The 26,691-nt window shown below is 41.3% G+C and overlaps 1 long non-coding RNA gene across 5 annotated transcripts; it reads right to left on the bottom strand.

Moving 5' to 3' along the window:
- Positions 1-21,755: 21,755 nt before the first annotated feature.
- LOC109734395 (uncharacterized) lies at positions 21,756-25,972 on the bottom strand. Of its 5 annotated transcripts, none has more exons than XR_012181517.1 (5): positions 25,170-25,972; positions 23,818-23,940; positions 22,905-23,007; positions 22,355-22,722; positions 21,756-22,159 (listed from the first exon to the last, which is right to left on the bottom strand). It is a non-coding gene; the product is annotated as an uncharacterized lncRNA (long non-coding RNA). The 5 variants fall into 5 exon arrangements; XR_012181518.1 differs by having other exon boundaries at positions 22,924-23,007; XR_002225851.4 differs by lacking the exon at positions 25,170-25,972 and having other exon boundaries at positions 23,818-25,027.
- Positions 25,973-26,691: the final 719 nt, after the last annotated feature.

Here is a 26,691-nt window from a genome sequence, read left to right as displayed (position 1 = left end):
TTAGTTGCAGGCACTCATTGTTTTGAGCAAGCCATGGATTGATGCTTGTTGGTGGAGCGGGAGTATAAACTTTACCATTCTGTTTGGGAACCGCCTATAATGTGTGTAGCATGCAAGATATCGCCACCTCTTGGTTGTTATGTTGACAATGAAAGTATACCGCTCAAAATATTATTTATCTCTATTTCAAAATCGAGCTCTGGCACCTCTACAAATCCCTGCTTCCCTCTGCGAAGGGCCTATCTATTTACTTTTATGTTGAGTCATCACCCTCTTATTAAAAAGCACCAGCTGGAGAGCACCGCCGTCATTTGCATCCATTACTATTAATTTATATTGGGTATGACTATGACTGGATCTCTTTTACCATGTATTACAATGTTTAGTCAGTCCTTGATCTTTAAACGTGCTCTGCATTTATCTTTCGCGGTCTCAGAAAGGGCTAGCGAGATACCATCGTTTTATACCATATTATGATTTTTTTGAGAAAGTGTTGTCATCCAAGATTTATTATTATTGCTCGCAAGTTGATTATGCCATTGATATGAGTAAACATGAGACCTAAGAGTTATTGTGAATATGGTTAGTTCATAAACTTTGCTGAAAACTTGAATGCTGGCTTTACATATTTCAACAACAAGAGCAAACAGAGTTTGTAAAAGTTTTTCTTTATCACTTTCAGTTTGTCAACTGAATTGCTTGAGGACAAGCAAAGGTTTAAGCTTGGGGGAGTTGATACGTCTCCGTCGTATCTACTTTTCCAAACACTTTTGCCCTTGTTTTGGACTCTAACTTGCATGATTTGAATGGAACTAACCCGGACTGACGTTGTTTTCAGCAGAATTGCCATGGTGTCATCTTTGTGCAGAAACAAAAGTTCTCGGAATGACCTAAAACTTCACGGAGATTATTTTTGGAAACAATAAAAAATACTGGCAAAAGAATCAAGGCCAGGGGGGCCACACCCTTTCCACGAGGGTGGGGGTGCGCCTGCCCCCCTGGGCACGCCCCCTGCCTCGTGGGCCCCCTGGAGCTCCACCGACCTCAACTCCAACTCCATATATTCGTGTTCGGGGAGAAAAACATCAGAGAGAAAGATTCATCGCGTTTTACGATACGGAGCCGTCGCCAAGCCCTAAACTCTCTCGGGAGGGCTGATCTGGAGTCCGTTCGGGGCTCCGGAGAGGGGGATCCGTCGCCGTCGTCATCATCAACCATCCTCCATCACCAATTTCATGATGCTCACCGCCGTGCGTGAGTAATTCCATCATAGGCTTGCTGGACGGTGATGGGTTGGATGAGATTTATCATGTAATCGAGTTAGTTTTGTTAGGGTTTGTTCCCTGGTATCCACTATGTTCTGAGATTGATGTTGCTATGACTTTGCTATGCTTAATGCGTATCACTAGGGCCCGAGTGCCATGATTTCAGATCTGAACCTATTATGTTTTCATGAATATATGTGAGTTCTTGATCCTATCTTGCAAGTGTATAGTCACCTACTATGTGTTATGATCCGGCAACCCCGAAGTGACAATAATCGGGACCACTCCCGGTGATGACCATAGTTTGAGGAGTTCATGTATTCACTATGTGTTAATGCTTTCGTCCGGTACTATATTAAAAGAAGGCCTTAATATCCCTTAGTTTCCGCTAGGACCCCGCTACCACGGGAGGGTAGGACAAAAGATGTCATGCAAGTTATTTTCGATAAGCACGTATGACTATATTCGGAATACATGCCTACATTACATTGATGAATTGGAGCTAGTTCTGTGCCACCCTATGTTATGACTGTTACATGATGAACCACATCCGGCATAATTCTCCATCAACGATCCAATGCCTACGAGCTTTTCACATATTCTTCTTCGCTTATTTACTTTTCCGTTGCTACTGTTACAATCACTACAAAACCCAAAAATATTACTTTTGCTACCGTTACCGTTACTTCCATACTACTTTGCTACTAAATACTTTGCTGCAGATACTAAGTTATCCAGGTGTGGTTGAATTGACAACTCAACTGCTAATACTTGAGAATATTCTTTGGCTCCCCTTGTGTCGAATCAATAAATTTGGGTTGAATACTCTACCCTCGAAAACTGTTGCGATCCCCTATACTTGTGGGTTATCAAGACTATTTTCTGATGCCGTTGCCGGGGAGCATAGCTCTATTCTTTGAGTCACTTCGGATTTATATCTGCTGGTCACTATGAAGAACTTGAAAGACGCAAAAACAAAAATTTATCCCTCAACTACGAGGGGAGGTAAGGAACTGCCATCTAGCTATGCACTTGATTCACCTTCTGTTTTGAGTAAGCTTGCGACACCTAAACCTGCTTCTGCTATTAATTCTGATATGTCGCATGTTATTAATGATGCCACTTCTACTATGCATGATACTTATGATGAAACTACTTCTATGCTTGATACTACTGTGCCACTTGGTGAATTTCTTGATGAACAACTTGCTAGGGCTAGAGAGAATGAAATTATTGAAACTGATAATATTGATGAAAGTGATGATGAAGATTCTCCCCCTAGATATGAATTGCCTATTGTGCCTGAGGGCTATGTTATGGATGAAGAAACTGCTAGAGACTTTCTTGCTTGCAATGATAGAAGTGATCTTAAGAAATTATTAGCTAAGCTGAAACAAAAAACTCTGAATGCTAGAATGAAATGTGATCCTACTTATGCTACTTCACCTATCTTTGTTACTGATAAGGATTATGAATTCTCTGTCGACCCTGATATAATTACTTTGGTTGAATCTGATCCCTGCTATGGCTATGAATCTGAAACTGTTGTGGCACATCTTACTAAATTAAATGATATAGCCACCCTGTTCACTAATGATGAGAAAACTTGCTATTACTATATCCTTAAAATATTTCCATTCTCATTAAAGGGTGATGCTATGATATGGTTTAATTCTCTTGATCCTGGTTGTGTGCGTAGTCCCCAGGATATGATTCATTACTTCTCTGCTAAATATTTCCCTGCTCATAAGAAACAAGCTGCTTTAAGGGAAATATATAATTTTGTGCAAATTGAAGAAGAGAGTCTCCCACAAGCTTGGGGGAGGCTTCTCCAATTACTTAATGCTTTGCCTGATCATCCTCTTAAGAAAAATGAAATACTTGATATCTTTTTAATGGACTAACCGATTCTTCCAGAGACCACCTGGATAGTTGTGCTGGTTGTGTTTTCAGGGAAAGAACACCAGATGAAGCTGAAATTCTATTGAATAATATGTTGAGAAATGAAAATCATTGGACATTTCCTGAACCAACTCCTAAGCCAACTCCGAAGAAAAGGGGTGTTCTATTTCTCAGTCCTGAAGATATGCAAGAGGCAAAGAAATCTATGAAAGAAAAAGGTATAAAAGCTGAAGATGTTAAGAATTTACCTCCTGTTGAAGAAATACATGGTCTTAATGAAGGAAATATGCCCTCGAGGCAATAATAAAGTTATTATTTATTTCCTTATATCATGATAAATGTTTATTATTCATGCTAGAATTGTATTAACCGGAACATGATACATGTGTGAATACATAGACAAACAGAGTGTCACTAGTATGCCTCTACTTGACTAGCTCGTTAATCAAAGATGGTTATGTTTCCTAACCATGGACAAGGAGTTGTTATTTGATTAACGGGATCACATCATTAGGAGAATGATGTGATTGACTTGACCCATTCCGTTAGCTTAGCACTCGATCGTTTAGTATGTTGCTACTGCTTTCTTCATGACTTATACATGTTCCTATGACTATGAGATTATGCAACTCCCGTTTACCGGAGGAACACTTTGTGTGCTACCAAACGTCACAACATAACTGGGTGATTATAAAGGTGCTCTACAGGTGCTTCCAAAGGTACTTGTTGGGTTGGCGTATTTCGAGATTAGGATTTGTCACTCCGATTGTCGGAGAGGTATCTCTGGGCCCACTTAGTAATGCACATCACTATAAGCCTTGCAAGCATTGTAACTAATGAGTTAGTTGTGGGATGATGTATTACGGAACGAGTAAAGAGACTTGCCGGTAACGAGATTGAACTAGGTATTGAGATACCGACGATCGAATATCGGGCAAGTAACATACCGATGACAAAGGGAACAACGTATGTTGTTATGCGGTTTGACTGATAAAGATCTTCGTAGAATATGTGGGAGCCAATATGAGCATCCAGGTTCCGCTATTGGTTATTTACCGGAGACGTGTCTCGGTCATGTCTACATTGTTCTCGAACCCGTAGGGTCCGCACGCTTAAAGTTTGATGACGGTTATATTATGAGTTTATGTGTTTTGATGTACCGAAGGTAGATCGGAGTCCCGGTTGAGATCGGGGACATGACGAGGAGTCTCAAAATGGTCGAGACATAAAGATCGATATATTGTACGACTATATTCGGACATCGGAAAGGTTCCAAGTGGTTCGGGTATTTTTCGGAGTACCGGGGAGTTACGGGAATACGGAGGAAGAAGTATATGGGCCTTATTGGGCTTTAGGGGAGAGGGAGAGGCAGGCCGCCCCCCCCCATTGACTAGTCCAAATTGAACTAGGGGGAGGGGCGGCACCCCCTCCTTCCTTCTCTTCCCTTTCCTTGACTCCTACTCCTACTACTTGGAAGGGGGGAATCCTACTCCCGGTGGGAGTAGGACTCCTCCTAGGGCACGCCATAGAGAGGGCCGGCCCTCCCCCTCCTCCACTCCTTTATATACGGGGAGGGGGGCACCCCTTGGAGACACAACAATTGATCTCTTGATCTCTTAGCCGTGTGCGGTGCCCCCTCCACCATAATCCACCTCGATTATATCGTAACGGTACTTAGGCGAAGCCTTGCGTCGGTAGAACATCATCATCGTCACCACGCCGTCGTGCTGACGGAACTCTCCCTCAAAGCTCGGCTGGATCGGAGTTCGAGGGATGTCATCGAGTTGAACGTGTGCAGAACTCGGAGGTGCCGTGCGTTCGGTACTTGATCGGTCGGATCGTGAAGACGTACGACTACATCAACCGCGTTGTGCTAACGCTTCCGCTTTCGATCTAGGAGGGTACGTGGACACACTCTCCCCTCTCGTTGCTATGCATCACCATGATCTTGCGTGTGCGTAGGAAAATTTTGGAAATTACTACGTTCCCCAACAGTGGCATCTGAGCCAGGATTTATGCGTTGATGTTATATGCACGAGTAGAACACAAGTGAGTTGTGGGCAATACAAGTCATACTGCTTACCAGCATGTCATACTTTGGTTCGGCGGTATTGTTGGATGAAGTGGCCCGGACCGACATTACGCGTACGCTTACGCGAGACTGGTTTTACCGCCGTGCTTTGCACACAGGTGACTAGCGGGTGTCAGTTTCTCCAACTTTAGTTGAACCGAGTGTGGCTACGCCCGGTCCTTGTGAATGTTAAAACAACACTAACTTGACGAACTATCGTTGTGGTTTTGATGCGTAGGTAAGAACGGTTCTTGCTCAGCCCGTAGCAGCCACGTAAAACTTGCAACAACAAAGTAGAGGACGTCTAACTTGTTTTTGCAGGGCATGTTGTGATGGGATATGGTCAAGACGTGATGAGATATAAGTTGTTGTATAAGATGATCATGTTTTGTTGAAGTTATCGGCAACTGGCAGAAGCCTTATGATTGTCTCTTTATTGCATAAGATGCAAGCGCCAAATAATTGCTTTACTTTATCGCTATGCGATAGCAATAGTTGCAAGAGCAATAGTTAGCGAGACGACCATGTGACGACACATTGATATAGATTAAGATGATGGAGATCATGGTGTCATGCCGGTGACGATGGAAATCATGACGATGCTTTGAAGATGGAGATCAAAGGCACAAGATGATGATGGCCATATCATGTCACATATTTTGATTGCATGTGATGTTTATCTTTTATACATCTTATTTTGCTTAGTTCGACGGTAGCTTTATAAGATGATCTCTCACTAATTATCAAGGTACAAGTGTTCTCCCTGAGTATGCACCATTGCGAAAGTTCTTCGTGCTGAGACACCACGTGATGATCGGGTGTGATAGGCTCTACGTTCAAATACAACGGGTGCAAAACAGTTGCACACGCGGAATACTCAGGTTAAACTTGACGAGCCTAGCATATAACAGATATGGCCTCGGAACACTGAGACCGAAAGGTCGAGCGTGAATCATATAGTAGATATGATTAACATAGTGATGTTCACCATTGAAACTACTCCATCTCACGTGATGATCGGACATGGTTTAGTTGATATGGATCACGTGATCACTTAGAGGATTAGAGGGATGTCTATCTAAGTGGGAGTTCTTAAGTAATATGATTAATTGAACTTAAATTTATCATGAACTTAGTCCTGGTAGTATTAGCATATCTATGTTGTAGATCAATAGCTCGCGTTTAGCTCCCCTGTTTTATTTTTGATATGTTCCTAGAGAAAACTAAGTTGAAAGATGTTAGTAGCAATGATGCGGATTGGATCCGTGATCTGAGGTTTTTCCTCATTGTTGCACAGAAGAATTATGTCCTTGATGCACCGCTAGGTGACAAACCTATTGCAGGAGCAGATACAGATGTTATGAACGTTTGGCTAGCTCAATATGATGACTACTTTATAGTTTAGTGCACCATGCTTAAACGGCTTAGAATCGGGACTTCAAAGACGTTTTGAACGTCATGGACCATATGAGATGTTCCAGGAGTTGAAGTTAATATTTCAAGCAAATACCCGAGTTGAGAGATATGAAGTCTCCAGCAAGTTCTATAGCTAAAAGATGGAGGAGAATAGCTCAAGCAGTGAGCATGTGCTCAGATTGTCTGGGTACTACAATCGCTTGAATCAAGTGGGAGTTAATCTTCCAGATAAAATAGTGATTGACAGAATTCTCTAGTCACCATCACCAAGTTAGTAGAACTTCGTGATGAACTATAATATGCAAGGGATAACAGAAACGATTCCCAAGCTCTTCGTGATGCTGAAATCGACGAAGGTAGAAATCAAGAAAAGCATCAAGTGTTGATGGTAAACAAAAACCACTAGTTTCAAGTAAAGGGACAAAGGGAAGAAAGGGGAACTTCAAGAAGAATGGCAAGCAAGTTGCTGCTCAAGTGAAAAAGCCCAAGTATAGACCTAAGCCTGAAACTGAGTGCTTCTACTGCAAAGGGTCTGGTCACTGGAAGCGGAACTACCCCAAGTAATTGGCGGATAAGAAGGATGGCAAAGTGAAGATAGGTATATTTGATATACATGTTATTGATGTGTACTTTACTAGTGTTTATAGCAACCCCTCAGTATTTGATACTAGTTCAGTTGCTAAGGATAGTAACTCGAAATGGGAGTTGCAGAATGAACAGAGACTAGTTAAGGGTGAAGTGACAATGTGTATTGGAAATGGTTCCAAGATTGATATGATCATCATCGCACACTCCCTATACTTTCGGGATTAGTGTTGAACCTAAAATAAATGTTATTTAGTGTTTGCGTTGAGCATGAATATGATTGGATCATGTTTATTGAAACACGGTTATTCATGTAAGTTAGAGAATAATTGTTGTTCTGTTTACATGAATAAAACCTTCTATGGTCATACACCCAATGAAAATGGTTTGTTGGATCTCGATCGTGGTGATACACATTTTCATAATATTGAAGCCAAAAGATGCAAAGTTAATAATGATAGTGCAACTTATTTGTGGCACTGCCGTTTAGGTCATATTGGTGTAAAGCGCATGAAGAAAATCCATGCTGATGGGCTTTTGGAATCACTTGATTATGAACCAGTTGATGCTTGCGAACCATGCCTTATGGGCAAGATGACTAAGACTCCGTTCTCCGGAACAATGGAACGAGCAACTGACTTATTGGAAATAATACATACTTATGTATGCGGTCCGATGAGTGTTAAGGCTCACGGCAAGTATCGTTATTTTCTGACCTTCACAGATGATTTGAGCAGATATGGGTATATCTACTTGATGAAACACAAGTCTGAAACATTTGAAAAGTTCAAAGAATTTTAGAGTGAAGTGGAGAATCATCGTAACAAGAAAAAAAGTTTCTATGATATGATCGCAGAGGTAAAATATTTGAGTTACGAGTTTGGCCTTCAGTTAAAACAATGTGAAAGAGTTTCACTACTCACGCCACCTGGAACACCACAGTGTAATGGTGTGTTCGAACTTCATAACCGTACTTTATTAGATATGGTGCGATCTATGATGTCTCTTACCGATCTACCACTATCATTTTGGGGTTATGCATTAGAGACAGCTGCATTCATGTTAAATAGGGCACCATCTAAATCCGTTGAGACGACACCGTATGAACTATGGTTTGGCAAGAAACCTAAGCTGTTGTTTCTTAAAGTTTGAGGTTGCAATGCTTATGTGAAAAAGTTTCAACCTGATAAGCTCAAACCCAAATCGGAGAAGTGCGTCTTCATAGGATACCCAAAAGAAAATGTTGGGTACACCTTCTATCACAGATCCGAAGGCAAGATATTCGTTGCTGAGAATGGATCCTTTCTAGAGAAGGAGTTTCTCTCGAAAGAAGTGAGTGGGAGGAAAGTAGAACTTGATGAGGTAACTGTACATGCTCCCTTATTGGAAAGTAGTTCATCACAGAAACCGGTTCCTGTGACACCTACCCCAATTAGTGAGGAAGATAATGATGATGATCATGAAACTTCAGATCAAGTTACTACCGAACCTCGTAGGTCAACAGAGTAAGATCCGCACCAGAGTGGTACGGTGATCCTGTTCTGGAGGTCATGTTACTTGACCATGACGAACCTACGAACTATGAAGAAGCGATGGTGAGCCCAGATTCCGCAAAATGGCTTGAGGCCATGAAATCTGAGATGAGATCCATGTATGAGAACAAAGTATGGACTTTGATTGACTTGCCCAATGATCGGCGAGCCATTGAGATTAAATGGATCTTCAAGAGGAAGACGGACGCTGATAGTAGTGTTACTATCTACAAAGCTAGAATTGTCGCAAAAGGTTTTCGACAAGTTTAAGGTGTTGACTACGATGAGAGTTTCTCACTCGTATCTATGCTTAAGTCTGTCCGAATCATGTTAGCAATTGCCGCATTTTATGAAATCTCGCAAATGGATAAACAAAACTGCATTCCGTAATGGATTTATTAAAGAAGATTTGTATATGATGCAACCAGAAGGTTTTGTCAATCCTAAAGGTGCTAACAAAATATGCAAGCTCCAGCGATCCATCTATGGACTGGTGCAAGCATCTCGGAGTTGGAATATACGCTTTGATAAGTTGATCAAAGGATATAGTTTTATACAGACTTGCGATGAAGCCTGTATTTACAAGAAAGTGAGTGGGAGCACTACAGCATTTTTGATAAGTATATGTGAATGACATATTGTTGATCAGAAATAATGTATAATTATTCTAAAAAGCATAAAGGAGTGTTTGAAAGGAGTTTTTCAAAGAAAGACCTTGGTGAAGCTGCTTACATATTGAGCATCAAGATCTATACAGATAGATCAAGACGCTTGATAAGTTTTTCAATGAGTACATACCTTGACAAGATTTTGAAGTAGTTCAAAATAGAACAGTCAAAGAAAGAGTTCTTGCCTATGTTACAAGGTGTGAAATTGAGTCAGACTCAAAGCCCGACCACGGCAGAAGATAGAAAGAGAATGAAAGTCATTCCCTAGGCCTTGGCCATAGGTTCTATAAAGTATGCCATGCTGTGTACCAGATCTATTGTATACCCTACACTGATTTTGGCAAGGGAGTACAATAGTGATCTAGGAGTAGATCACTGGACAGCGGTCAAAATTATCCTTAGTGGAATAAGATATGTTTCTCGATTATGGAGGTGACAAAAAGGTTCGTCGTAAAGGGTTACGTCGATGCAAATTTTGACACTGATCCAGATGACTCTAAGTCTCAATCTGGATACATATTGAAAGTGGGAGCAATTACCTAGAGTAGCTCCGCGCAGAGCATTGTTGACATAGAAATTTGCAAAATACATACGGATCTGAATGTGGCAGACCCGTTGACTAAACTTCTCTCACAAGCAAAACATGATCACACCTTAGTACTCTTTGGGTGTTAATCACATAGCGATGTGAACTAGATTATTGACTCTAGTAAACCCTTTGGGTGTTGGTCACATGACGATGTGAACTATGGGTGTTAATCACATGGTGATGTGAACTATTGGTATTAAATCACATGGTGATGTGAACTAGATTATTGACTCTAGTGCAAGTGGGAGACTGAAGAAAATATGCCCTAGAGGCAATAATAAAGTTATTATTTATTTCCTTATATCATGATAAATGTTTATTATTCATGCTAGAATTGTATTAACCGGAAACATGATACATGTGTGAATACATAGACAAACAGAGTGTCACTAGTATGCCTCTACTTGACTAGCTCGTTAATCAAAGATGGTTATGTTTCCTAACCATGGACAAAGAGTTGTTATTTGATTAACGGGATCACATCATTAGGAGAATGATGTGATTGACTTGACCCATTCCGTTAGCTTAGCACTCGATCGTTTAGTATGTTGCTACTGCTTTCTTCATGACTTATACATGTTCCTATGACTATGAGATTATGCAACTCCCGTTTACCGGAGGAACACTTTGTGTGCTACCAAATGTCACAACGTAACTGGGTGATTATAAAGGTACTCTACAGGTGCTTCCAAAGGTACTTGTTGGGTTGGCGTATTTCGAGATTAGGATTTGTCACTCCGATTGTCGGTGAGGTATCTCTGGGCCCACTCAGTAATGCACATCACTATAAGCCTTGCAAGCATTGTAACTAATGAGTTAGTTGCGGGATGATGTATTACCGAATGAGTAAAGAGACTTGCCGGTAACGAGATTGAACTAGGTATTGAGATACCGACGATCGAATCTCGGGCAAGTAACATACCGATGACAAAGGGAACAACATATGTTGTTATGCGGTTTGACCGATAAAGATCTTCGTAGAATATGTGGGAGCCAATATGAGCATCCAGGTTCTGCTATTGGTTATTGACCGAAGACGTGTCTCGGTCATGTCTACATTGTTCTCGAACCCGTAGGGTCCGCACGCTTAAAGTTCGATGACGGTTATATTATGAGTTTATGTGTTTTGATGTACCGAAGGTAGTTCGGAGTCCCGGATGAGATCGGGGACATGACGAGGAGTCTCGAAATGGTCGATACGTAAAGATTGATATATTGTACGACTATATTCGGACATCGGAAAGGTTCCGAGTGGTTCGGGTATTTTTCGGAGTACCGGAGAGTTACGGGAATACGGAGGAAGAAGTATATGGGCCTTATTGGGCTTTAGGGGAGAGGGAGAGGCAGGCCGCGCCCCCCCATTGAATAGTCCGAATTGGACTAGGGGGAGGGGCGGCGCCCCCTCCTTCCTTCCCTTCCCTCTTCCCTTTCCTTGACTCCTACAAATACTACTTGGAAGGGGGGAATCCTACTCCCGGTGGGAGTAGGACTCCTCCTAGGGCGCGCCATAGAGAGGGCCGGCCCTCCCCCTCCTCCATTCCTTTATATACGGGGAGGGGGGAACCCCTTGGAGACACAACAATTGATCTCTTGATCTCTTAGCCGTGTGCGGTGCCCCCCTCCACCTCGATTATATCGTAGCGGTGCTTAGGCGAAGCCCTGCGTCGGTAGAACATCATCATCGTCACCACGCCGTCGTGCTGACGGCACTCTCCCTCAAAGCTCGGCTGAATCGAAGTTCGAGGGACGTCATCGAGTTGAACGTGTGCAGAACTCGGAGGTGCCGTGCGTTCGGTACTTGATCGGTCGGATCGTCAAGACGTACGACTACATCAACCGCGTTGTGCTAACGCTTCCGCTTTCGGTCTACGAGGGTACGTGGACACACTCTCCCCTCTCGTTGCTATTGTAACGCCCCGAGACCGACGCTTCAGAAGACTTCCATATTTTCATGATCATCGTGGGTGTTACAAGTTGGTAATCAGAGCCATCCCCGACTTAGGAGCCCCCTGCTTGATCGAATCGCTGGCGTTGTTGAGTCTAGAACAAAAATGTTTTGAGTCTTAGGATTATATATATCGGAGAGTAGGATTCTTTTTACTCCTCAGTCCCTTCGTCGCTCTGGTGAGATCTCCTGACGTAGAAGTTTTGACTATTCTCTCCTCAAATTTCACTAAAAAAATTTAGGATCACGCGGGTATCTTGGAATCGTTCCGGTGGTTTTGTGACGAGAACATTGTTCTTGGTGCCTCCTGACATTTAGGGGTTGTGGCAGTGTCCCGGGGAGTTGAGCTCCGAGGTGTTGTCGTCACAATTTTATCGTTGCAGTTTTGGAATACCTGAGTTTCGCCGACATCGAAATCTCTTTTATGCAGTTGTTGGTGAGATCACCTCGACGCCACCCAGTACTGGGGCGGGAGTTCGGGAGTATTGCCATAACTAGTATAACGGATGCTTTTCGAAGGTTGAGGTAAACGATTTCCGGAGTTTTCTTGGTTATGTGTTGACGGATGGATACAGCTGGATCTAGGTATTGTTAGTTTGGGTGATATATTTTGTGTCCCCTGTATCCCCAACACCTGATTGCATAACCAGAAAGTTTCGGGAGTTTATAAGTAGGAATTCAAGTAGCTCCTAGGATATCTTTCCGACAGATGCATGATATGAGATTGGGGTTCGACGTCTAGTGGTCCGCCTGTACACGGTTGGTTTTACAGTGGTCTCGTAGTGTCTTAAAGAGTCCTTGGCTATGCCGACTCGGGGACGCTTCGTATGTCATGTGCACAGCCTTGTACATGATGGTGCTGTACGATCGAGCCCGTGTGGGCCCCACCACGAAAACTTTGGACGAAATCTCTATCATATGTTTGTTCCGGCTTATTTCCTGAGCCAATCCATTGTTTTGTTTTTATTTGTGGTATTCGAGTTGCTTCGAAGTCAAATGTTGATTCCATACCTTATTCTAAGCGGTGTTCTCATATTCCTATGTGGATACTAATCCTTCTTGATCATCGAGTTTGCCATCTTAATTCTATTTCCAACCGATGCGTTTCTCTTCGAGATGATCCCATCATTCTCCCCATTCGGAAGATCAATAATAAGTTTTCTCAACGGTGTTTGTTTCATCCGTCCCAAGGTGACTTTGTTTTTCCCGCCCTCCCACCCTTTTCCTTCAAGGAATCAGATGTCTTAACCAAGTATCCATTTTATTCACGTGAAGTCCCTTCATTCTTTTCAATCAATGTTCTTACCCGGTGGTTCTCATGAAGATGTTCTTCAAGTTTATCATTATTCATTCTCTTTCTTCTCTAGTGGACTAAATTCAAGCTTTCGGTGTTGATCATATTCCCTTCCTCGTTTCAAGTGTTTTCTATGTCGGTGCAATCTCCTCTTCAAGTAATCATTTCAACGGTGGTTCTTTTGAGTGGGCCCTAACCCACAGGTCTTTTTCCAGGATCTTACCTGACTCTTCTAATTTTTCTGGAGTTATTCTCAAATTCTTTTCAAAGTTTGACATAAGAATGAATTTTTCATCAGTCATTTGTCTTTCTTCAAGATCTTTCAAATTCTTTCATCGTTGGTTCATCATTTTTATTATCCATTGTTCCGGAGTGCCTCAATAATTCATGGTGGTGTTTCTCATCGTCATTCTCAACATTTGAAGACCGAAGAAGGATTTCTCCTAAATCTTGGTCCGTTCTCTTGAAGATTCATGGTTCTAGCTTGATGCCATCCTCTCATAATTGTTTTTGATTGTGAGAATTCTTTTCACCCATCTGGAGCATTTCAGGAGTCTTTTCAGTTTGATTCTCCGAAGGCCATCATTTCAGAAGATTTCTTCGTTCTAAGTTTTCAGCCTCGTTCTCCAATTATTCTAAATTGATGTCTCTTCGTTCATCTCCATATTCTTCCGGGCACCACTCAAATATCCTCTAATCAGTTCATGATCTCTTCGTTCTCGTGTATCTAAATTCTGTCAAGTATCTTCATTCATTTTCTAATTCTTTCCGGTGAATTGTGCCTTTGCTACTTTCATTTCCAATTCTTACGGTGGTTCGTTCAAGATTTCTCTTCCTTCGTTATCATATCAATTTATTCGTTGTTTCAATCCTACCGGTGTTTCGATGAAGACCTTCACTAGTTTGTGCAATATCTATCTTAATCCTTTCTACGAGAATAAGTAGTATGCCAAATCCATCGCTTGTCATCAATTTAATTGGTGAAGGATGAGCATAATGTAATTCTTATTCTTGTTTCATCGAGTAAATTCAATTCCTTATTCCGGAGGTTCATCAAAATTCTTGTTTTCATTTGTTCATATTTCTTTCCGGAGCTCCAAGTTATTTCAATTATATCATTTCAAAGCTTCATCTTATCACTGCAAGGTCTCACCTTGTGTTTTCAACTCCTCTTTCTTTTATCATACTTTTATTACCGGAGTTCTTCATGGAGGCTATACATGGTGGTTCATCAAGGATTTAATTCATTCTCGAAGTGTTCTTCAAGATTCTTGTTGGAGCTCAAGCATTCTTGCATTATAAAGTGCAATTCGTTCTACCTTATCATTTGAGATGGTGTTATGTCATTCTTGACAATTTGAGTTCGCGTTTCATGTTTCACATGTTGTCAAGAATGAGATATTTTAAATCCACCAATCTCTTCGTTGGATTTATCTTGTGTCATGTTTCACCTAAAGCCTTCCCTAAGGAATGTTGCTATTATGGTGCTTATAAATTACCCAAGTTCTTCAATTGTCCTCCCGGTGAAATAAGTTTCTCGTCTCCTTGTTGATATCAATCCAATCTGTGGTTTTTCGTTAGTGGCAGAATTTTCACCTCATGTTTTTAGATGTCTCCATAAGCCCACGAGGATCATATCCTTTTGTTGTTGGTTTTTTCCAACAACTCCGTTATAACCTTCTTGGAAGGATGCTTTCCAAGCTCATTTGTGGCAGAAGTTGTCATTTTCTTCTCCGTTATCTTATTCCGACGATCTATCTTCTATTCGTTCGTCCCGGAGGCATTGTGATGTTGCTCTCTTCGACCAATCATCTTGTTTTGTCAAGATCATGTAATTTTTTCCTTTCTTATCCGTTTAGCCGGGGTGTCGTGTTTTCATTCGAGTTCTCTCATTTTATCTAGTTTTGCCTCCTTCCTCAACCGGAGTGCTGTCTGAAATCTTTCTTACCCCTTGTGCCATTCTTTCATTGGTACCGGAGGCAATGTGTTGTTAATTTCATCGAGTATCCTCTCATCTTGTCAAGATCATGTTCAATTCCTTCCATTTACAGTCGGAGTGCTGCCCAAATTATATCATTCTCATTCCTTCTTTATCTTGTTTTAACCGGAGTGTTGATGTCTATCATTCCTCTTCTAACCGGAGTCTCATCCAAGTGCTTTCATTTTTCCAAGTCCATATTGTACCCCTTCCATTTTCCAACCGGAGCGTTATCGTAATTGATCATTATCGTTCCTTGTACATCTCGTTTCAACCGGAGTGCTTGCATGTACTTCTCGTCCATTGTTCTCGTCATTCATAGCTTTGCAAACTCCAAAGTTCACATGGTGTTCCTTGTTTCTCTTTTCTACCGGTGTGCTTTCATATTCCTTGTGATCCGTTAAGCTCTCGTTTCATATTCTTCAACCTACAAAGGTTCTCGCAATGTTCATTGTTCCTCTTGCTGAACGGAGTGTTTTAAATTTTGTTCATCTCCGTTGTGTCATTTCCTCAAGCTTTGCGACCTCTCAAGGTTCTTTGGTTTCACTCGTTTGTCAAAGAAGCAATTTGTTTTACCTCTTCCCCTTCCGTTTCTTTCCGGTGCCATCCTAGATCTCGGGTCGAGATCCTCTCGTAGTGGTGGAGTGTTGTAACGCCCCGAGACCGACGCTTCAGAAGACTTCCATATTTTCATGATCATCGTGGGTGTTACAGCTATGCATCACCATGATCTTGCGTGTGCGTAGGAAATTTTTGGAAATTACTATGTTCCCCAACACTTAATTTACCGCCTGTTGAAGAAATACATGATTTTAATCCATTACCTGTTGAAGAAGTACACAGTCTTGATAACCGACACAGGTAGTAAAGGTAAATTCTCTCTATGGATATGATAAAGCTGAAATCCCTCCCACTAAATTTGCTAGCCAATGCTTAGATGAGTTTGATGATTTTATGGTTAAGCAAGAAAACTTCAATGCTTATGTTGGTAGACAATTAAAACACAATGCTTATATGATTGAGCACTTGGGTGATTATATGTCTAGAGTTAAAGGTCAACTTAAACTCATTAGTAAACATGCTTCTATGGTTACCACTCAAGTAGATCAAGTACTTAAAGCTTAGAATGATTTGCTCAATGAATTAAATAGTAAGAATAATGATTTTGCTGTTAGAGTGGCTACTAGAACTGGTAAAATGACTCAGGAACCTCTGTATCCTGAAGGCCATCCTAAGAGAATTGAGCAGGATTCTCAGAGAAATAATATTGATGCACCTAGTCCTTCTAAAAAGAAGAAAAGGAAAAATGATATGACTTTGCATGCTTCTAGTGAACCTGTTGTAGACACACCTGAGAATCCCAATGATATTTCTATCTCTGATGCTAAAACACAATCTGGTAATGAACATGAACCTAGAGATAATGTTAATGATAATGTTCATGTTGATGCTCAACCTAGCAATGATAATGATGTAGAAGCTGAACCTGCTGTTGATCTTGATAACCCACAATCAAAGAATCAATGTTATGATAAGAGAGACTTTGTTGCTAGGAAACACGGTAAGGAAAGAGAACCTTGGGTTCAGAAACCCATGCCCTTTCCTCCTAAACCATCCAAGAAAAAGGATGATGAGGATTTTGAGCGCTTTGCTGAAATGATTAGACCTATCTTCTTGCGTATGCGTTTGATTGATATGCTCAAAATGAATCCTTATGCTAAGTATATGAAAGAAAATGTTACTAATAAAAGAAAGATACCGGAAGCTGAAATTTCCACCATGCTTGCTAATTATACTTTCAAGGGTGGAATACCTAAGAAACTAGGAGATCCAGGAGTACCCACTATACCATGCTCCATTAAAAGAAATTATGTTAGAACTGCTTTATGTGATCTTGGAGCCGGTGTTAGTGTTATGCCTCTCTCTTTATATCGTAGACTTGACTTGAATAAGTTGACAGCTGCTGAAATATCTCTACAAATGGCTGATAAATCAACTGCTATACCTGTCGGTATTTGTGAGGATGTGCCTGTTGTGGTTGCAAATGTTACTATTTTAGCAGACTTTATTATTCTTGATATTCCCGAGGACGATAGTATGTCTATTATTCTTGGAAGACCCTTTTTGAATACTGCAGGGGCTGTTATTAATTGCAACAAAGGCAATGTCACTTTTCATGTTAATGGCAATGAGCATACGGTACACTTTCCGAGGAAACAACCTCAAGTTCATAGTATCAACTCTATTGGAAAAATTCCATCGATTATTTTTGGAGGTTTTGAATTTCCTCTACCTACTGTCAAGAAGAAATATGATATTCTTATTATTGGGGATGTGCATATCCCCGTTGAGGTAACATAGTGTTATTCGAAATTTCTCCGGTTTCATGCGCTTCGGAATGAGTTTGTTAACAAGACCTGATCAACCTTGTTAGTGAATTCCTTTTGATGAGCATGAGATGGATGAAGTTAGAAGGCACAACCTTCTGTACCCTCCTTTTACTTTCTGTTATTTAGTTGAAATAAAGCAAAAATAGTATTTTCTGTCAGTTTTCTTAATTATCCGTGCAATAAAAAATACCCCGAAAATGAAATATGATTTTTTTTGTGGAATATTTGAGAATATCTGGCACTGAGAACACAGCAGGGGGAGCAAAGACCTGGCCACGAGGGTCCAGGGCGCGCCCCCCTGCCTTGTGGCCCATGGTGGCTCCCCTCCACTTATTCCTGCACTCACACACTCCTTCTTCCTCCCAAAAAAAATCACCAACCAGCTCAAGCACAAGTTCTAGCTCATTTTGCTGCGATTTTCGATCTCCTTGCTCAAAGCACCTCTCACAAAACTGCTTTGGGGGATTGTTCCTTGGTATGTGACTCCTCCAGTGGTCCAATTAGTTTTTGTTCTAGTGCTTTATGCATTGCAAATTTGTGTGTCACCATAGGGAGCATTCATTTTCCTGCTATACATTATTTTGCTCTCTTCATAGGTAGGTGCATAAATGGTAAGGATGAAGCATGCCACATGTGTGTCCCCGACCTCAGTGTTCTCAGGAGTGCTGTATTAGGAGATAAACATTATAATTTGGGAGCCATTGTTGCACGTAGGTTGCATAATAATAGATTTAATGGAGATTTCTTTGATGGAATTTATCCAGCCCGTTTAGCTAATTTTCTTAATATACCCATACGTGAGTATGATATTGAGTTGCCTCCTGTTTATTTAGATTATGAGGCTATGGTTCGTCATCGTTTTGTTGAGGGGAACGGTCAGTTCCTCCAGTACCGACTAATCTTTGACAGACGACGCACCTATCACGTCGCTCTCCCTGCTCCTACTTTCTTTGACTTTCAGGCGAAAGGGAGATATTTCATAACCAGGGAGGAGGCGAACGAGTACGAGAGGAGGGCTGAGATAGCTCGCCTCCAAGCTGCAGCCCATGATGCAATAACTGCTGCATCTCAGTACGACCCCAGCTATAACTTTGGATATCCGCCAGGCCAGCCGTGGCAATAGACCAACTTAGGCCAAAAGCCTAAGCTTGGGGGAGTACGTATCTCTCACCGACATTACATTTATGTTTACACACTCACTGCTAGTTGTCGGTGCTCATACTTTTTCATTGTAATATCCATGCTAGTTTTTTTTTCTTGCTTTCTTCTTGTGTGTTTGAAAAATCTTAAGAAAACCAAAAAAATTAGTTCTAGCGTTTAGCTAGTTTACTTTCTTGCCTGTAGTAGTAATAATTAAAAGAAAACCCAAAAATATTTCCTGTTCTTCTTTTGCTTGTTGGGAGCTTTCCCGTGTAATAATTTTGTTTCCTTTTTTTCTTTGGGGGTCGATAGGAGAAGACCATAATGAAAATGTTGAAGTGGCTCTTATATGCATTATTGTTGATTTAACAAAGAGCCCATATTGCCTTGTCTTCTCTTGTTTATTGAATGCTCGCAGATTCCAGCTTAGTCCAATGCACGTGCACTATTATTATTATTCACATCGTTCGGTCGTGCAAGTGAAAGGCAATTATGACGATATATGATGGACTGATTGAGATGAGAGAAGTCGGTATGAACTCGACCTCTCTTGTTTTTGTAAATAGGATTAGTTCATCGTTCCTGATTCAGCCTATTATAAATAAACATGTTTGCAATGACAACTAGAGATTATAGTTACTTATGCCATGCTTAATTAGCTAGGAGCTTATAATGGTTTACCTTGCGTGCCAAGATGCTATTAAAATGGTTGTGATGTGGTATGATGGGGTGGTATCCTCCTTTGAATGATTCAAGTGACTTGACTTGGCACATGCTGACACATGTAGTTGAAACAAATCAACATAGCCTTCACGATATTTATGTTCATGGTGGATTATATCCTACTTATGCTTGCACTCGATGTTCATTAATTTTGATGCATGTTCACGACTGTTGTCGCTCTCTAGTTGGTCGCTTCCCAGTCTCTTTCAAGCCTTCACTTGTACTAAGAGGGAATACTGCTTGTGCATCCAATTCCTTAAACCCCAAAGTTATGCCATATGAGTCCACCATACTTTCCTATATGCGGTATTTACCTGCCGTTCCAAGTAAATTTGTATGTGCCAAACTCTAAACCTTCAAATGAAATTCTGTTTTGTATGCTCGAATAGCTCATGTATCAACTAGGACTGTCTGTATCTTCCATGTTAGGCGGGTTATTCTCAAGAGGAGTGGACTCCGCTCCTCACTCACGTGAAAATGGCTGGTCACCAGGATGCCCAGTCCCATGCTTTATGCAAATCAAATCAAAATAATTGCAAACAAAACTCCCCTGGGACTGTTGTTAGTTGCAGGCACTCGTTGTTTCTAGCAAGCCATGGTTTGATGCTTGTTGGTGGAGGGGGAGTATAAACTTTACCATTCTGTTTGGGAACCGTCTATAATGTGTGTAGCATGGAAGATATCGCTATCTCTTGGTTGTTATGTTGACAATGAAAGTATACCGCTCAAAATATTATTTATCTCTATTTCAAAATCGAGCTCTGGCATCTCTACTAATCCCTGCTTCCCTCTGTGAAGGGCCTATCTATTTACTTTTATGTTGAGTCATCACCCTCTTATTAAAAAGCACCAGCTGGAGAGCACCGCTGTCATTTGCATCCATTACTATTAACTAGTACAAATGCCCGTGCGTTGCACCGGGCGGTAAAATGGCATAACCTGCTAAATGTGCCGTTGTGCATCATTTTTATATCCATTTCAAATACATGTTGATAATATAATTAAAAGTGGGAATTTCCTTATTTTTAATAAAAGTTAACGGTTTAGCAAAAGAACCCGTGCGTTGCAACAGGTATGAAGTAAATTTCAGGGTTTGCGTGATATTTAAGAGTTTATCTATCATGGTGAAATACTGAGCTCTATCTCTCAATCTGTTGTATTCTTCCTCGTCTTATCATGAATTCATATTTTATACTTCACCACTTCAAAGATAAGACAACCCATTAGTAAAGAGTTACGGCTACTTCCCTTCACCATCATGAGGGCTCGAATAGGATCAGGATTAGGACATGCAGAGTTGCGGGTGAGATGATATGACAGAGGGGGAGATGACATGACACGAAATAGGACGCAACCCCTCTTCCAGACCCAGTTCGAGCAGGATGCACCATTGTCGTACTCTCTCAACTCTTCGTCCGTCCCTCCTCTCTATCTCATCAACGGCATGAGGAACATCCAGACTCTAGGAATATATTGATGATCAAGTAGTCCATAGGTGAGCCCAAAATATGTTTTCCCTTAAGAAATAGCATTTCTTTTCAATATTTATTTGAACAAATCTTTCCAATATTCCAGTCACACGTCTTTTAAGTACTGAAACTACTAATGTATTCATAATTAATATTAAGATATGGCAGGCTTAAACAGCAGCGAAGTAAATTGTATGCTAGCAGAGATCGACATCGAGCTCTACGCAAAAAAAAAGGAGATCGACATCTAGCAGCAGTGACATCGCATCGTTTAAGAAAAGCAGTAGCAACAGGCACTCAATCCAATCGAGAATTCCCTTTCCACCACTCAGTTCTTAAATTCTCCATACATCGACCTAGCACTCTGCCTGCATCATCCTTCTCATGCGCCCAACAGCCACCACCCAGCACCAACGTTGCAATGGGAGAAAAAACATCACACGCTTCTGACCCAGTAAGCGTGACGTAAGACCACCTTGCACACTCGGTCTACATTCTCTATTTCAACATGGCATCCCACCCGTGTCGCGACTTATATTCTCTGTCCCTCCATGCGTGTGTGATGTAGTTGCAATGAATGACAACATATTAAGAGCTAAAGTGATGAAGATTACAAATCTTATTTGCGATACAAATACCAGTGTTACGATATATAAATTTGCTCATACATTTTTTTTCTTTTGAGAGCTCCTAGTGCATATTAAATCTGTTCAAATGAGCATCCCATTATAATCATTAGAGAATAAGAGAGTAATATAAATTTGCATAAAAGTTTACTAACATAGCCATGGAAAACAACCATATATCAGTCGTTGCATTAAGAAAGAAGTATTGAACTGGCCATGAGACATGATAAAAATTTGGAGGTTGTTAATAATGTATTCTAATTATATTCCTCTATATATTCATTTTCCCTCTCATTTGAATATCACAGATTGAAGAGGCAACCCTACCTCAACTTAGAAAAGAACCTGACCACCTGATATTATCAAGCGCACGTCTCAAGGAATCTGTCTCAGTCTGGTGCTTGGAAGAATTCTTCATGTTTTTTTCTGGAAGTCAGTCTTTTCGCCTTTTTTTTTTTTTGCCGAGTAGGATGCTGAAGAATGTGGTTTTGATCCTTTTGTTGCTGCTTCAGAGGTGCTAGTGCTACTCCTTGAACCCTTTTTTTTGCGGGAAGCTACTCCTTGACCTGATATGATTTCAGATTAAAGCAAGATGAGCTAGGAGCCTAAGACGGTAAGACCTGACATACACCTTCTACCACTGGACTAAGAATTCGGTATTTCTCTATAAATAATCAAAAGATATACATTAATCAACATCAATTGAACATAAACATCAACTATGCTCAATTCTGAAGATGTATGAAAATAACTAAATTTACCTTGGCAAAGTACCATACATCAGATGGAGACTCGTTTAGAGCAGGCCGTGGTTCCAAGCTTCCGGCTGTGGTTGGCGAGAGCGACGGTATGGGGGCAGGAACTTGAGGGACATGCAGAAACCTTGCGCACCCTCACCGAAGTCGTGCACTTTCTGCGTATTGGAAACAACATCGCCGCTGATGTCCACAGTGTCGAACCTCTTCCACCATGTAGATGGTGATGCCTCAGGGTGGATGTACCGAGCGGGCCTTACAAATAAAGTTAAACCTCCATTTCAAAACACCCGATTCAGAACATTTTGCTTTCTTTATGAAGGTCAGGTTTCAAAATCCTCAACAATGATCGATTAAGTGTTGTCATCCATTTTCTGCAATAAAAAGAAGTTAAACCTCACACTGTTAGTTTGTTGAAACAACATTGCAAATTGTGTGAACGTGTAATCAAATATGGACTTCAATCAAACAGTGAATCAAACAACATGTATTAATCTTGACAGAAACTATCTATTAATTTGGAAAAGCTAATTATAAATGCACATGAGTGAGGTACTCTTGCTCAATTGATCTACCAGCTTCAGCCTCCTCTGCTGCCATCTTCCATCCTTTAATCTCCTCTTTAACAGTTTTTACGTCGTCCATCATCAGTTCTCAACCTGAAGAATGCATCAGAAAAAGTTATGAGTTTCGCACATTACAGAACAATAAGGATGGCTTGACTGAATTAATCAAAAAAAGTTATGTTTAGTGTTTTGACAGCAAGCCGTACACAAAGAATTAAGAAGCGCATGATTTATTAACAAAGTAGCAACAACATGATTTATTAATGATAAATAGGAATTTTCAGGTTTTGATTGAATAGGGCGCAATTAACAAAATAGCATTGTGCAGCACACTTTTAGAACTACAAAATGAAAGCTATTCGACGCCATTTCAACTGCTGTCTTCTAAGGATATTTCCCTTTTCTGGATGTAGGAAATAATCCTGCAGACACTATTAGCTTTACTACGTCTCATTCACTCTGCTGAATTTTGGTTCTAGTGATGTAGGAACTGTTCACAAACAAGTATATGAGAAGCAAGCTCGGCTTTAGCAAAGAATATTAAAAACTTTAAAAAGCAAACAATACTGCATCACAGGAAGTGGTACTGGAACTTATCAGCGACATCTGTCACACTGCAAACAACATTGCTGGTTACCTATTACTTATTCTTGAAATATCAAACAAAAATTATATGATGATACTCATATCTATTAGTCAAACTTTGGGCTATTGCATAGTATCATGGTTCAGTTTAGCCGCTTCTGATCACAGGAGAACAAACTGATTGAATTTTGGCTGCTGTGTCGTAGCATGGTTCAGTTTAGACTGAATTTTGGCTACTGTGCAGTAGCATGGTTTAGTTTAGACGCTTGACCAAAACAACTCCAAATCAATACTGCTTGAGCAGTTTGAACCACGTACCTTGGCTACACAGGCGGACGTAATTCCGGCAAAGTCGGCAGTACGGAGAAATTCAGAATCAGCATGACCACAATAACATAATACAAAATATATGATGCAGGCAAGATGCTGCTGCAGCTGAAGCTGGCAAGAGAAAATAATTCTTATGAATTAGTGAAGTAAACACATATTACTCAGCCATGCTAAACCATTCGCAGAAAACAAACTCTTAGCTAGACTGATAAACTGAAGCAATCAGCCAATTACGACAGAACCAATTTCAGTCACCAGCAACATATGGCTCTACTTCATAGTGTTATCTGGCACAAGAGAAGTAATTGTAAGTTTAGCAAGGTTCTTTTGCGAGGATTGACAGGTCAGAAAAGTTGCTGAATATAACTGGCCAGACAAAAACCAGCATGTGTCTTTCGACCTGCACTCCAGAACCGAATATTCATGCTCACCCAATCAGATTCAATCCAGATCAAGATGCATATGGTTCTACTCCATACTATTATCTCGTACAAGAGCGAGGTAATTATGAGTTTAACTTAGCAAGGTTATTTGCGAGGATTGAAAAGTCAAAAGGTTCCTGAATATAATTCGCTAGACATTCCTGCACTTAACCAAGTAAGTTTGTTTAACACAAATCGATCTAGTAGACGCGCTCATGGCAGTTAAAAATTATGCTTATTCTACAGACAAAAGCCAGCTTGTGTGGCATATTTTTACCTGGACTGCAGAACCAAATAATTCATGCTCATCCAATCAGATTCAATCGAGATCAAGATGGACAGGGCCTATCTATATGATCCATGGCAACTAAAATCGTCTCATCCTTGGCGATGAATAATTAGGTAGGATCAGGGACGCGTACGGGCGCGCGAGCAACAACAGTAGCCACGCACGGGCTCGCCAGCAAGACAGGGGACAGAAAAATAACTGAAACAGGGGTCAAGGGGATAGCTAAAAAATAAGGCCTGAACAATGTCGGCTTATTGATATTGATATAATATAATTCGTTGAGCAAACAACAAAGTACATATATACTACAACACAAAATTAAGTATTGTCCCTTAATCCAGCCAGGCTAAACTAAAGTCGCCATTAATTCTTGCAAAACATAAATCTGCTTGGACTGAAAATCCTAGAACAACGGAACTGTTATTTGGCGATGTCTTCATAATCATTATGCTGAATTGCACAAACTTAGTACCTTTCGAAAGCTATCAACAGCCTCTAAAACTTTCACCACATAAAACTACAAAGCTATTTCATAACTGAAGTAAGAACAGAATCGCATACAGAGCCAGGGGATAGAATTATATGTAAAACATGGGATTCCATCCAGTGAATATCAAGGGGATACAAACCTCTGGTGTAGCCGAGTCAGGCTACATTGGACGGATGGACGGATGTTCTTGTTCCTCCGGCGAACTCGGCGCTTCTTCCTCCGGTGAACTCGGCGACGACATTGGACGTTTCGTCGAAAATTGCAACGGACTTTGATGGAGCTTATGGTACAAGGACGCAACCTGATGGAGATTCTGGCCGAGGGCCCTTCATTCTTATAGCAGGCAACTGAAATCCGGGTCGGGCACTCCATTGCTTGGTGTTGGACAAGGACACGACCTCCAATTGTCCATCCAAATCACGACACGGGAGAAAAACATCGGAGATTGAGAAGGATACGGCGGAGGAGCCCGGAGAGGACTGGCAGCGGCAGACAGCCACCAGCGCCAGCGCCTCCGCCTCCCCATACCCAGCTGCACCACCTCCTCGGTCTCCGTCTCCGCCGCCGGCCCCGCCAGCCGCTATGACTTCGAGCCACTGCTTGCCTACCTCTCCGACCCCTCCTCCATCGCCTCTCTCACCTCGCCGTCTCCTCCACCCTCCATGCCAGCTCCCAAGCGTCGCCTCGCCGCGTCCTACTCCGCCGTGCCGTCGCACCTCGCACGAGTGGCACGCTCTGCACCGGGGCCTCGCCGCCAGCGACATGTCCCTGCCGCTCGCCTTCGCACTGCTCCCCTTCCTCCAGCGCCACCGCCTCTGCTTCCCGCTCGACCTGCTCCTCTCCTCGCTCTCCGTCTCTGGGCGCCTGCTCCCGCACTCGCTGCTACTCTCCTTCTCGCCCTCCCCGCTCCTGCTCCGCCCCCAACTTCTCCTGCTCCGCCGCGGCTGGAAAGTAAGAGGGAGTGTGTGGATAAGATGAAACTGAGGAAGGAATCGCGGGTTGAATTCTTACAAACACGGGGTTTTTTTGTAAAAAAACAAAACGTTTTCTCACATCCACTTAAAGAGGGACTGCGGGTTCAATTACTAAAAAACACAGGGACTATTTTGCAAAATCGTCGACGACGTACAACCACACGCAATAGCTGGTTTATTAGTAGGTAAAGATTTATATTGGGTATGACTATGAGTGGATCTCTTTTACCATGAATTACAATGTTTAGTCAGTCCTTAATCTTTAAAGGTGCTTTGCATTTATATTGGGTATATAAAAAACACAGGGACTATTTTGCAAAATCGTCGACGACGTACGACCAGAAGCAATAGCTGGTTTATTAGTAGGTAAAGATTTATATTGGGTATGACTATGAGTGGATCTCTTTTACCATGAATTACAATGTTTAGTCAGTCCTTAATCTTTAAAGGTGCTCTGCATTTATGTTTTGCGATCTCAGAAAGGGCTAGCGAGATACCATCTTGTTCTACCATATTATGATTGTTTTGAGAAAGTGTTGTCATCCAAGATTTATTATTATTGCTCGCTAGTTGATTATGCCATTGATATGAGTAAACATGAGACCTGAGAGTTATTGTGAATATGGTTAGTTCATAAACTTTGCTGAAAACTTGAATGTTGGCTTTACATATTTACAACAATAAGAG

Source organism: Aegilops tauschii, chromosome 4, assembly GCF_002575655.3.
Source record: "Aegilops tauschii subsp. strangulata cultivar AL8/78 chromosome 4, Aet v6.0, whole genome shotgun sequence".
Taxonomy (NCBI): domain Eukaryota; kingdom Viridiplantae; phylum Streptophyta; class Magnoliopsida; order Poales; family Poaceae; genus Aegilops; species Aegilops tauschii.
Note: the sequence above shows the minus strand (reverse complement) of the source record. Positions and strands in the feature narration are given on the sequence as shown.